Below are 13,171 nucleotides of genomic sequence, written 5' to 3'. Positions count from 1 at the left end.
TGCTCGCCAAGCCCATGCCGGGGGACAAGCTCCAATTGTACTTAGCAGTGTCTGACAGCGCCGTCAGCTCGGCCCTAATCAGGCAAGAGGAAGCGCGGCAAAACCCGGTCTACTACACAAGCAAGGCTATGACCGAAGCCGAGACCAGATACCCTCAAATGGAAAAGTTGGCTCTTGCTTTAGTCACCTCGGCCCGACGGCTTAGACCATACTTCCAAGCCCATACTGTGGTGGTGCTCACTAACTTGCCTCTAAAAAACATCTTCCATAAGCCAGAAGCTTCTGGACGCCTGATGAAGTGGGCAATGGAGCTAAGTGAGTACGACATCCAGTTCGAACCCAGAACTGCGTTGAAAGGACAAGCAGCGGCAGATTTCATAGCCGAGCTCACACCACCTTCCGAGCTGAGCGAGTCCGACCTACCGTGGACAATCTATGTCGACGGATCCTCCAATGAGAAGGGGTGCGGGGCCGGGGTCCTCTTGCTCGGACCAGGAGGCGAACGATTTGAGTATGCCTTGCGGTTCGGCTTCCGGACTTCTAACAACGAGGCTGAGTATGAAGCATTTATTGCCGGCCTGCGAATCGCTAGAGCATTGGGGGCCTCTTGTGTTAAGGTCTTCAGCGACTCCCAGCTGGTTGTGAGCCAGATCAAGGAAGAGTACCAAGCCAAAGACTCCCGAATGGAGAAGTATTTGGGCAAGGTCAGATCGTACCTGGCCCAGTTTCGAACTTACGAAGTAAGCCGGGTTCCCCGAGCAGAAAATTCTAATGCTGACGCCTTGGCCAAGTTAGCATCGGCGTACGAGACCGACCTGGCCAGGTCGGTCCCCGTCGAGATCTTAGATAATCCTTCGATCTCAGAGCCAGATCTGATGGAGATCGACGCTCCAGAGTCCTCATGGATGGACCCGATTGCGGACTTCATTAGGGGCAACTCACCACAAGACCCCAAGGAGCGCAGAAAGTTGGCAAGGCGAGCAGCTCGGTTCGTGGTCCGAGGTGGAGCATTGTACCGACGCGGCTTTTCCCTGCCTCTATTGAGATGCCTAACCCCTGAAGAGGGCTTGTACGTCCTCAGAGAAATCCACGAAGGAGTGTGCGGCAATCACTCGGGCGCCCGGTCGCTATCAGCCAAAGTGATCCGACAAGGATACTATTGGCCGACCCTCAGCCGGGACGCCAAGAAGTTCGTAAGAACTCTCGACAATTGCCAACGCTACGGAACCATAATCCACCAACCTCCCGAGCTGCTCACCCCCATCTCGGCCCCGTGGCCATTCGCGCAGTGGGGGGTAGATATCATTGGTTCTTTCCCTTTGGGCAAGGGCCAGACCAAGTTCGCTGTGGTTGCTGTGGATTACTTCACAAAGTGGGCCGAGGCCGAGGCGCTCTCCCACATAACTGAATCTAGAATCACGTCCTTCGTATGGACAAATATCATATGTCGCTTTGGCATACCGCAGGCCATTGTGACAGACAATGGGAAGCAGTTTGACAACGCCAAGTTCAAAGACTTTTGCAGCAAGCTTGGCATAAGTCACCTTAGCTCGTCCCCCGCACATCCGCAAGCAAATGGGCAGGTGGAGGCAGTCAACAAGATCATCAAGCGAGGCATCAAACTTAGACTGGACTCCAAGAAAGGCATGTGGGCCGAGGAGCTACCAGAGGTTCTATGGTCGTACCGGACCACCCAAAGAGAATCGACGGGTGAGACCCCGTTCTCCCTGGCCTTCGGCTCCGAAGCTGTAGTCCCGGTTGAGATCGGCATGCCATCCGACAGAGTAGAGCATTACGAGCCTACGGCAAATGAGGAAGAGCTGCTCCTCAACCTCGACTTGTTGGAAGAAAGAAGAGCAATGGCCTAGCTACGCCTGGCGGAATATCAGGGCAGAATGGCCAGACATTACAACGCCCGCGTTCGACCTCGGACCTTTCAGGTCGGACATCTGGTCTTAAGGAGGGTCCAAACCCATGTGGGTGCCCTTGATCCGACCTGGGAGGGCCCGTTTGAGGTCAAGGGCATAGTCCGACCTGGGACGTACGTATTGGCCGATCTGAAAGGAGACGTCCTCGCGCACCCGTGGAACGCGGAGCACCTGAAGCGTTATTATCCTTGAAATGCCAAAAGGGTTTTCAGTGGATCTGTAAAAAACTGTTTCAAAAGAATTATGATCGGAATAAACGTGATGATTTAATTTCATGATTCCGAGTTCGACCAGAAATTAAATGGGGGCCACGGACTCCCACGCGATCACATTCCAGCAGTCGGTTAAAATTCAATCCTCCAAACCTAAGGGTACGAGGTGCGATGCCAAAACCACTGATGAACTTTAAATTCAAACCTTCAAGGTAAAGGGACGATGTGAAAAGTTCAAAATGATCAAGCCTCTGAACCTGAAGGTACGATCTACGATATGAAGAACAGCTACGGACTTAGGATTTTAGCCTTTTAACGTTTTTAAGTTAAGGGTGCGATGTTAAAAAATCCAGAGTTGGTGCAATGCATTGAATGCTAGACAGAGATTCAAGTTCAAACTTTTAAATTATTTTAATTGAAGGGGCGACCTCAAAAGTAAGAGGTGCGAGGTAACATTGGCTGCAGTTCAAAGAAAAAGCAAAGAAAGGAAAGATGTTGCCAACAACAAAGTAAAAACAAATGGGAGCTTCTTTATTGAATGGAGAGCAGAGCCAAGGCTTATAGACCTTGCAGCTCTGCCCTGACACTTACAAACAAAAAACAAAAGAGAAGAGAAGAAAGACAGCGAAAAGCCTCTTGAAGGGTGGTCGCCTAAGAGCCTGCTTAAGGAGCGCCCTCTTGAGTGGTGCCGACTTGATCCTCTTCGAGGTCGGAGTAGTCAGAGTCCAGATCTCTGACGTACTTGTCCACCAACGCTTGGGGGCCAGGGGTGCCGCTAGGCCCAGACGTCCACTGCTCAGCGTACCTCTTCTTCAGACCACCAAGATCGATCTGAAGGTCAGGCATGTCGGAAGCAATGCCCTTCATGAGAAACTTGAAGCCCGCGTCAGAGAAGTCTTTGGCAAATCCATCGAAGTCAGGATGTTGCCTAAACGATTCCTCCAATAGGGCTCCATTGCTGAGACGCTCCTTCACCGTCTCCAGCTCGGCAGTCGCATGCTTCAGCTCCTCCTCCTTCGCTTCAAGCGCCTGGAGCATGTCGTCCTTCTCATTGAGGAGTTGGAACTTCTCCTTCTCCAAGCCCTTGGTGATAGCGTGGGCAGCTCGGAGCTGGGCCTTGCGTTTGTCTTCTTCCTTCTTCAGCAGCTCGGCCTTGGTCTCCACCTCGGCCTTCAAAATTTCCACCTCAGAGTGAGCCTTCAGCAGCTCATCCTTCATGGTGGAGGAAGCAGCCTCCAAGGCAGTAGAGAACTCCTCTTTCTCCCTCGCTGCCAGAACTTCCCTCCCATCCAGCTCGGCCTTCACGGCCAGAGCCGATTGAATGGAAGCAACGAACGCCTGAGAAAAGGTACAAATAAGAAGTTAGACCGAGCTACCTGTTAGGTAAATTGAGCAAAAACACCAATCTTACCTCAGCGGCGTAGTCAATGGTCCTCTGCAGAACGGACCCTGGGTCACTTACAAATTTGGACGCCCTCCTTAGGCAGCGGTCCAAACTTGCGGCCGAGATGCGGGACACCTGGTCCCTCACCCCAGAACTTGACGGCTGAACTCTGAACTGTGCCGTCACATCGGACGTCCCGTCTATCCTGGCCTCAGGATCGTCCACCTGATCTGCGAAGCTCGCAGGCAAGACCCCACGAGCTCCGACCTCCAAGGGGGAGGTGGTCTTCTTCTTCTTCCTCCTTCGCTTCAGAGGGACTTCCTCCCTCACCTCCTCGCCCAAGGGCGAGACGTCCACCGCCTCGGTCTGATCCCTGGGGCGCTTTTCCCTCGAAAGACCCCCAGAAGACTCCAGCTCGATCACTGGGGCTGGATCTTCCGAGGCTGGCCCTACCACAGCAGGGGTGGCAGGTTTCGAACTCTGGGCAGCCTCGAGAGCATGGGCTCGGCCCTTGGGCTTGCGCTTTACGTTGCTTACAAATCCGCAAACCATGGCTGTAAAATAAAAACAGGGGTCAACACAAGGTTAGAGGAAAAAGGAGGGAAGCAAGCTCGGCGTACCAAGTTCGGAGTTCGGCCTTGAGGATTCAATGGGACGAACTGCGGGGTTGTAATCTAGCAGCCCGGACTCAAGCAGCAGCTTGTCGGTCACCAAGGTTCCGACCTTCCTACCCCTCGGAAAACGCTCCTTGTAATATTTCAGCGTGTCGAAGGAGGCTTGCGTAAGCTCGGGGACTGGTCGGATTGAAACTGCACAAAGACAAAATTTGAGTCAGACCTGGATAACAAGAAAGAAAGTTATCACAAGAAGTAAGAACTACTCCGTACCTAGGTTCCCAAACCTAGTGGGAACGTCAAAGAAGGAACGACCTGACTCGTCCTTTGCAAGCCATTCCCTAGAAGCGTAGAACCACTTCCTCACCCATCCCTTGATGGAGGTCGGCCCCTTAACTATACCGCCTGCGCCTTTCCTTGCGCACATATAGAACCGACCAGGCTTCTTAGCTATCCTTTTCGCTTCGAAGCACGCGAGGAGCTGGTCTACGTCTAACAGCTCGGCCTCTTCACCATCCCGAGCTCGTAGGCAAAAAAGGATGGCCAAAGCGAAAATGACACCCCACCCATTGGGGGCCACTTGAGCCGGAGCCAGCCCAGTTCGGAAAAGAAACTCTTGGACGAAAGGGTGAAGGGGAAGTCTGAGGCCGTACTCAAACATTTTAAAGTAGAGAGTGACCCATCCCTCTGGAGGATTGTCAGCTCTCTCCCCCTCCTCCGGAATCCTAAGGAGGATGTTCTCAGGGATAGCGAACCCCCTACGAAGGGATCCGAGGTAGTGCTCAGGTATCCTAGAAGGGTATTCCAAACCCTGACCCGAGGTGGAGGCATCACTATCCTCCCCGTCATCGGAGAACCTAAAATTTTCTATCTCCTCGAGCTCGGACTCTAACCTACGAGCTAAATCCTCATCGGATCCTAAGTTGCTGCTAAAAGAGGACGACATGGCTACTACGTTCGAAAGAGAAAGTGAGGGAAGAGACCGACCTACCAAGGGTTCGAGCTACCTTCAAATCGAACTCCAAGAATTCAGGGAACGTAAGGTATGACCTGAAGGATTGGGGGTATTTATAGCTCGTCGGAGAAATTTACCCACCGTACACGTGTAATCAACGAGCGGCTAGGATCCTCCCTAAGATCCAAAGCGTCGGAATATTTGAATATTCCGACGATAAATCTACCGCAACGGTCATATTTTCACACGAATAGGAAGTCGCCACGTGTCCAAAGCAAGTCGAATGAACTTCTTTGCCAGGTCGAGATCGGACCCGACAGAGAGGGGGCCAATGTTTGGGGAAGAGAATACCCTGGACATGTGGAGGACCCCTATTGGTGCTCCAAGATGACTCATGAGTCATGCCCAGCTCGGACCGCCGAGATCACCACCACTAGCGTTGACAGATGCTAAGTATGAGGGCCGAGGTGAACCTGGCCGAGGTCCGACCTACCGGGAAGCTCGGTAGGGGCCGATGTGAGCTACTGTCAGCGGCGTGATTATCGGGTGTAACCGTCGGTCCCGAGATTACCGGGTGTAACTGACGGTCCCGAGATTACCGGGTGTAACCGTCGTGAGATTAGCGGGACTACCACCCATAAGTAGAGGACCTCACTCCACGATCAGGTACGATGATTTCTGACCTCGAACTAAGCTGGAAATCCGACCTATACTGACTTGATCGTCGGAGTGCTCACCTTTTTGTGCAGGTCCGCCCAAGTATTCAGATCGGTCCGGAGGCCGAGTTCGAGCTGCAATCTGAAATACACTGTTGTGCATATCCTTGCATAAACACAGTCCGAAAGAATCAACCCTCGTTTTAAATACAAATCAAGAGCAAATTGAAGAGCCTCTTTGATTGCTTGGAGCTCCGCATGAAGGGGAGGGAAACCAATTTCCAGAAATTTGGTTGCGGCATGACAAAGCGCATTTGATGTATGCGAACCGTAAACCCTAACCCCGATCTCCACTGTTCTTGATTACACGCTGCATCAGTATTGATAATATACCAATCCGACAAAACATTTATTCCGGATGCTCCAACACACCACCCCTGCCATTTCTAATTCATCACTCGATAAGCCCTCTTCCAATGTCTTCCAAGCCGCCGCAAACGAAGTCATTCGAAAGGAGTTCAACCGGAGTGAAGGGTCCTCCTCCTTTTTGCAGCTTGGACAGAACGGGGTAACATCCAAACCTCTTCTGAATAAGTTTGTTTTCGTAGGAATAATATCATGAATAGCTCGCCAAATTAATTGTTTGATTTTAGGAGGAATATTTTGTTTCCGTAGCTCCTGCCAGTAGCACGTAGAATTAGATGAGGAGGGCTTCAATCTTGTTATTCATAAATAATTTGTATCCATTTTTAACCCAATAGATATCCTTGTTGTCGAGTGCCAAAACAATCTATGTTATTGATTACCTCCATTATGTTGTTGCTGGTAAATTTCAGGATGTTCCAGATCATTCCCTCAATTCTAAAATTGGAAATTCTTTTGAACAGGAAAAAAGAATAGAATTCATGAATCTATATTATTTTTTATATAATAAAATTAAAAAAAATGTATAAATATGTACATTATTAAAAAAAAAGATAAAAAATAAAATTTGGTGAGACCTGACTTTATTTAGTGCGAGAAATTATTGCATTGCGTCAATTTTCTTCTCATGCGCTGAGCCCACGGTGAGGTTGGGGAGGGCCTCCATGATCAGATTCATCAGACGGTGCACAACTAAAGATGAATCAGATTTCAGGCAGAGCCCGCAGTGCCAATGATCTTCGTCGTTGCTTTTTCTCTCTTGAAGTCTCAAAATTTTATATTCCAACCTGCTCCAATTTGTCCGGATTTGAAATTAAAAAGTATCAAATTCTAAATTTACCCGACATTCGGATAACGTTCAACATGACTTCATAAACAAATAATCATTCAAGTAAACTATTTTTTTTTTTCTCGTATCTCTTCTACAAACATTTTTTAAATTATCATTGAAGCAAAATACATCTTTTTGATACATTTAAGATTTCTCTTTAATTTTTTTTTTAAGTATTTTTGTACTTTTTTCTAAAGTTATCTTCTCGTATTTTTCTTCATGAGTTTTTTTCTTCTATCGAAAGATCGTGCTTATAAAAAAAATTATATATATATATTAAGCAAGTAAGAGGTTGTATTAGAAGAAAAAAAAAGCTAACATATGGATTGTTTTTCTTTAGATTTAAAATAACTGGACTTTTAGTTTTTTTCTTTGAAAAAGTATTTTTTTATTTTATAGGCAAGATTTAATTCAGTATCATGATTTCATTTTTATATGCGGAGGATATTATTATTTTATATTAAAATATTATATTATTATTAATATAATATCATATTAAATGATAAGGGCACAATAGTGTTATAATTCATGGTAAATCTCCTAACAAGAAATTCTATTTTTAATGATTTGAATTTCATTTGGTTTAAACTACCATTATAAATTTGAAATCACATTTCCATTCTTTAAAGAGCATAAATAATAATACCTATACTAGTGTAGTGAATGAATAAATCTAAATCAACCTCGCTAAAAACTAGTAAAAATAACGCAAATGAAAAAAAAATAATTCATTCGTTCTTCTCCTCGAGTCTCCTCTATACTATCACCAAGGTCAAAATTCTAGACAACATGACCTGCTAAATTTTTTGGGGGAGTATGAGTCAACGAATATCCAGTAAGTAGCCCTCACTTGAAGAGCCACACATAAACAATACATCAAGCAACATGTTTATTGACACGACCCGCCCTAAACACCTACTAACTATAGGACAAATCGTGCCGACCACAGACCCTCAACCATCTACCAAGTCTATAGTCAACTTCTTTCTAAATTTCTAAAACTAATTTAGATTATTCTTCAACATATAAAACATAAAGTGTAACATAATTCATCTAAAAAATAACAACTCGGCCACGACTCCTAAACATGCTGTACAACCACAAAAGGTACAATTATTCCAGTATGAGTCATTCTAGATGTACATACAAAATGATATGTGTTAGCTTTATGGCTTCAATCAAACCAAATATTTTGATGATCACAAACAAAGTATAAACTAACAATTTAAGTGTTTCAAAGTGTCCATAGTGTAGAGCTCGAAAAGACAAAACAAATGCCTGTCAAATCACTCAAATCGGAGTTTAAACGAAGAAGTTATGGTCAAAACAAGTTAGGAGAAAATTCTACGCGGCGGGTGACGTGGACAAGTGGACAAATCCTACATGGTGGGTGACATGGATAAGTGGACCGCTTAGAAGTTGACATGTGGCATCAAGAGGACATACTTATGCTGACGTGGCATCCAACAATCGAACAAATGAGAATATGACATGTGGTGCTTTCAATCTCCACAAATCCATTTCCACAAATTTCTCTCAATCTCATCAATCACTCTCAATCTCCTCAATCACTCACAATCTCAATGATTTCTCAATCTCCACCAATTTCTTTTAATCACCATAATTATGTTTTCATTTCATTTCCTTACCTCACATCAACCCAACTCCCGCAGTGATTAAAGCAAGCAATTAAATTAGCCTATAGGCGTAATACGGTGACCACATCCCTAAGTATTCACCTTCCTACTTCAAGAAGAAAAAACTATGGCTAGTAAGTAAACTCACTCAACCAAGATTCTTCCGAGTCTCAAGCGAGTTAACATACTAAAACAAGTTGGCCACACAAATTTAGTATGATGGAAAATTAGCACACTTCTATTAGATCAGTTTTTAAAGGTCTAAAACATAGCAAACATGGATATTACAACAAGCTTGATACCCCTCTTCCAGGGGGGTGTTTAGTTCATAATGACAGAGAAAAAATAAATGGGAAAGACATAAGAAGATTTCATCGTTGATGTAGATGGCAGAGAATAAGAAGTTTCCTTAAGAGCACAGTGTGACCCACAAGCAAGCAGTTATCTCTCCATCTCCTTATTCGATGCAAAACCCGCTGATGTCAATGAGAATGTTCCTTGAAATTGATGCTTCCCAAAATGAATCAATCATTCTGTCTTCTTCTTACGGCTGGGTCACCTCTTCCTTATATACTAGGTCATTAAAATTTAGGGCACCATTTGGAAGCTGTACGGATGTGGTAACAATATATATGCGCTTCGACGTCTGAGCGACTATAGGCTTCAGCAACCCCACGACCTTGGCAGCACTCCTCTTGTCTCTGGCTAAATTCTAACATTCCTGCATAAACCATCAATAATTTAGCATAAATCATTATATTGGGCAAATTTAAGAATTATAACAGCTTGGGGGCCCACTCAATGAATTCTCATATTTTTCTTGGTTTATTGATAAGGATCCTCACATTTCCACACATTTAATGCCCCAAATTGTCCACAAAACACTCTCTTATGGAGCATTATCATACCCCCAATCTTAAAACTTTGATTGTCCTCAAGCAAGAATACTTTATAGCTCTAGAAAAATGATAAAGCTTGTGTCTAATGCGAGTGCCTCTTGCATCAATTCTACTTTTTCCTTTGGCACCTACTGGTAACTCATACCTAATATTATGACTCTGTTTTCTAGCAGCATCATCAAGAGAGCAACTAAGCCCTTGCTTCAGCTTTAGCCAATACTTCTTTCATTCAACACTAACATTCGTCTGCTTTCCTCTTCATCCACTTTAATTCACCTAGCACTGTACTTCTCAACTACCTTTCATTCACCTAAGCCCTGTCTTCCTATTTCCTCCTGGCTAGACTAACTATAGGCTACTAGCCCTTCCTAGACATGCATCAGCCTCCTGAGATTCAATATATGTATGTATGTATGTATGTATATATATATATATATATATATTCTTACAATTAAAGCTTGTCCTTATGACTATCCAAATAAATGTGTACCCCCAAACTTAGAATAAAGCATGGTCCCCAATGCAGTACAATGTTGTGTAAAAGCACAGCATTGAAGGGATCGGATTTCGCAGCGGAAGCGCACGAACACGTGTGCTTCGATCTTGTTTTAGAATTACAACAAAGAAAAGACATAAGCATGAATAAAAGGAAGTTAGTGATACATACTTTTCAAGACACATCTTAAATGTAGATACCAACTCCACCACAAAGTCTTCCTCGCTATCCTCTGGAAGTTAAGAACTTGGTTTGTAGGAACTCTTATAATGGAAAGGGAAATTGAAAGATTGAGATAGCGGTTTTTAAGTTAGAGTTTTCAAAACTCGTTCAACCGGCGATCGAGAGAGCATTAAGCAAAGGGGAGAACCTCCCTTTTTATAAGGGAGAAAGAGTGGTGGGGAAGTCACAACTTCCCCACTCATGGTGGGAAGTGGGAAAACCTCCCCCACTTACCACCTTAAGGTGGAAAGTGGAGGTTTCCTCCCAATTTTCCTTTTTTTTGTTTTATTTTAATTAAAATAATAATTAATTAAATCTAATTTAATTAATTAAAAAAGAATTATTAATTTAATTTAACTAAATTAACATATCACATAATTTAATTAAATCACATTTAATTAAATTAAACTTAAATTAATTGCTATATTAAAATCAAATTCTAATATCTATCTCTCTCATAATTTGGAATCCAATTCAAGATTAACTTTATGTTATAATGTATCAACATACATTATCTTAATTGCATATCATACAGTTAACCTTAATTCCCTTTAACAAAATTGAACATTTCAAATTCTTTTCAAGATTTAATGTTCTAACTATCATTGAGGAGCTAGCAAGGGGACCAAATGGACCTGCATATTGGAAGCTCCAACGATACCAGATTAATTGATTAAACTCATTAACCATATTAATCAACATTCGTTAACTGTCGGTCCTACTAAAGACCCACAGTTGCATTCTTCTCACTGTAGAATATTATGAGTTCATGGATTTTGACCATTAATGGTAAGTCAATGCTTCACGAGTGTTTGTAACCACAGCTGGGTAAAATTACCGTTTTACCCCTGTGTTACATCTTCTACCTTAAATGCAGCCGATCCTCTAATGAATAACCCGATTATAGTCCAACCAATAGTCAGAAGTCCCTCTCAGGCCAGTGAGAGGATGAGGCCCCTTGTTCAAATCTGGAAGTCAGCACTTAAGAGAACACTCATCTACTTACCCTAAAGTCAGGAAGGAGTGAATTCCATCTTGTATAGTTATGTTCCCAGCTCCCCACTCGGTCTCGTCCCAAAAATGGTAGGAATATTGAGTCGGCGACCCAGCCACTCTCACTCATACAAATAAAAGGATGAGCTGTTAAGAAACCCTTGAGAGTTGGATCTAAGAACCTTGCTAACGAACAAGACCCATAGAACTCAATCCCAAAAACCCTGAAAACAAGTATGGAATCAACCCAAGGAAAAGTTTTAGAACGGATTACCTTGAGGATCAATATCAAGATTAGAGAAAACTCGTTTCTAAACTCGTGATTCGAATCACTCCACAAGAGGTATGATCAACACCGCTTGAATGATCCTAACATGCAAATTTTAAAGACACAAGAAATTGCACAAGAATTGGGAGATAAAGCTCTCAACCAAGCTAATGAGAAAACTCACTTTTCATTAAACTTCAAATTGTGTTTACAACAAGACATCTCAAGGCTATATATAGCTATCCTAGCGAGCCATATGAAAAGTCTTAAGCAAATGAAAAGACTTGTAACTTACAAGAAATGAAAAGACTTGTAAACGAAAAGACATAACTTACAAGAAATGAAAAGACAAGCAAATGAAAAGGTTAAGAACATGGAAAGCCAACCAAAATAAGTGCAATCTCGTCCATAATGAGGGATGTGAGTGTTTGACTTGGTTTTTGAATTGAATGAGTTGACTTTGACTTGTCTTGATGAAGTTGACTTTGACATTGACCAAGTGGACTTTGACTTGCCTTAAAAACACTTAAAAATGCATAACTTGCACCAAATTGAAGTGCATAGTTCAAACTTCTTGCACATCTTCATTTTTTTCTCTTGTCGAGTTCAAGAATGCTTGGACACGAAGTAGCAAAGCTTGTTGAAGTTTCCTAGCTCTCGATCTTGTAATCGGTCCATATGGCATAACAAAGGTAGCTCCTTGGTTCATATCATCCTCCCCATCTTCAGAAGGATTCGTCCTCGAATCTATAGGATCTCCTTGCAATGCAACCTTGTACTCAGCATCTTGAGCTCGTTCAAACAGGTTGATAAGGTAATAAATTTGTATGATAAACTTGTAATTGCTTGTAGTAAAAAAAACCTTGCAGTCTTTTTCCAAATTCCTCGTTTAAATCCCCAGTACACTGGACCATGAGTCCATGGTATTTGATTTTCCAAGGGCAACGAAGTAATGAGTGAATGTTGCTTCTGAGTGTTGCCGAGGTCTGCATTTTGCAGTTGTGTGCTTTTCTTACTCTCCCCAAGTTGCACAATATTTGTAATCTCGAGCGCTTTCTCAATAAGTACCTCGTCTGTGGTTATGTACTCATCAGGCATCAAAACCCCAACATGCACATCTTCTTCAGCATCATAAATAACAACATCAATATTAAAATCTTCTTGTTGGGCATGCATAACAGTCTCAACATTCGTATCGTCAACGGCATCTTGATTCTCTCCCTCATTTGAAATGTGTTGATGATTTTCCTCTTGAGGCATAGTGATGTGAACCAAGGAAGCACCATTGTCATGCCTCAAGGACCCATAACGAGATCAAGAGCCAAGAAGCTACAACAAGCTTTACTTTCTCATGTTCAATACTTGGTGAGCTCGGCTAGGGATGATCAAGAGAGAGATGGAACTTTTCAAGTCAATATCTTCCAAGTAGAGCTTAAGGGAGGCGTTGCATTAAATGAACTCTAAGTTCATTTAAAGGAGCTGAAGTTGAAGTGGAGTTTAACTCAAGTTGCATTCAATAAAGCCAAGTTCAATTCAAGGAACTCAAGTTGCATTAAATGAACTTAAGTGCATCTCAAGCTTCATTTATTGCAAGTTATCCATCAATTAATGGAACTACACTTCAAACTACTTCAAGTGAAGCTTCATTTATA

The sequence above is a fragment of the Momordica charantia genome (genome assembly GCF_013281855.1).
Source record: "Momordica charantia cultivar OHB3-1 chromosome 7 unlocalized genomic scaffold, Mcharantia_2.0 BLBB01000007.1, whole genome shotgun sequence".
NCBI classification, from domain to species: domain Eukaryota; kingdom Viridiplantae; phylum Streptophyta; class Magnoliopsida; order Cucurbitales; family Cucurbitaceae; genus Momordica; species Momordica charantia.
Note: the sequence above shows the minus strand (reverse complement) of the source record.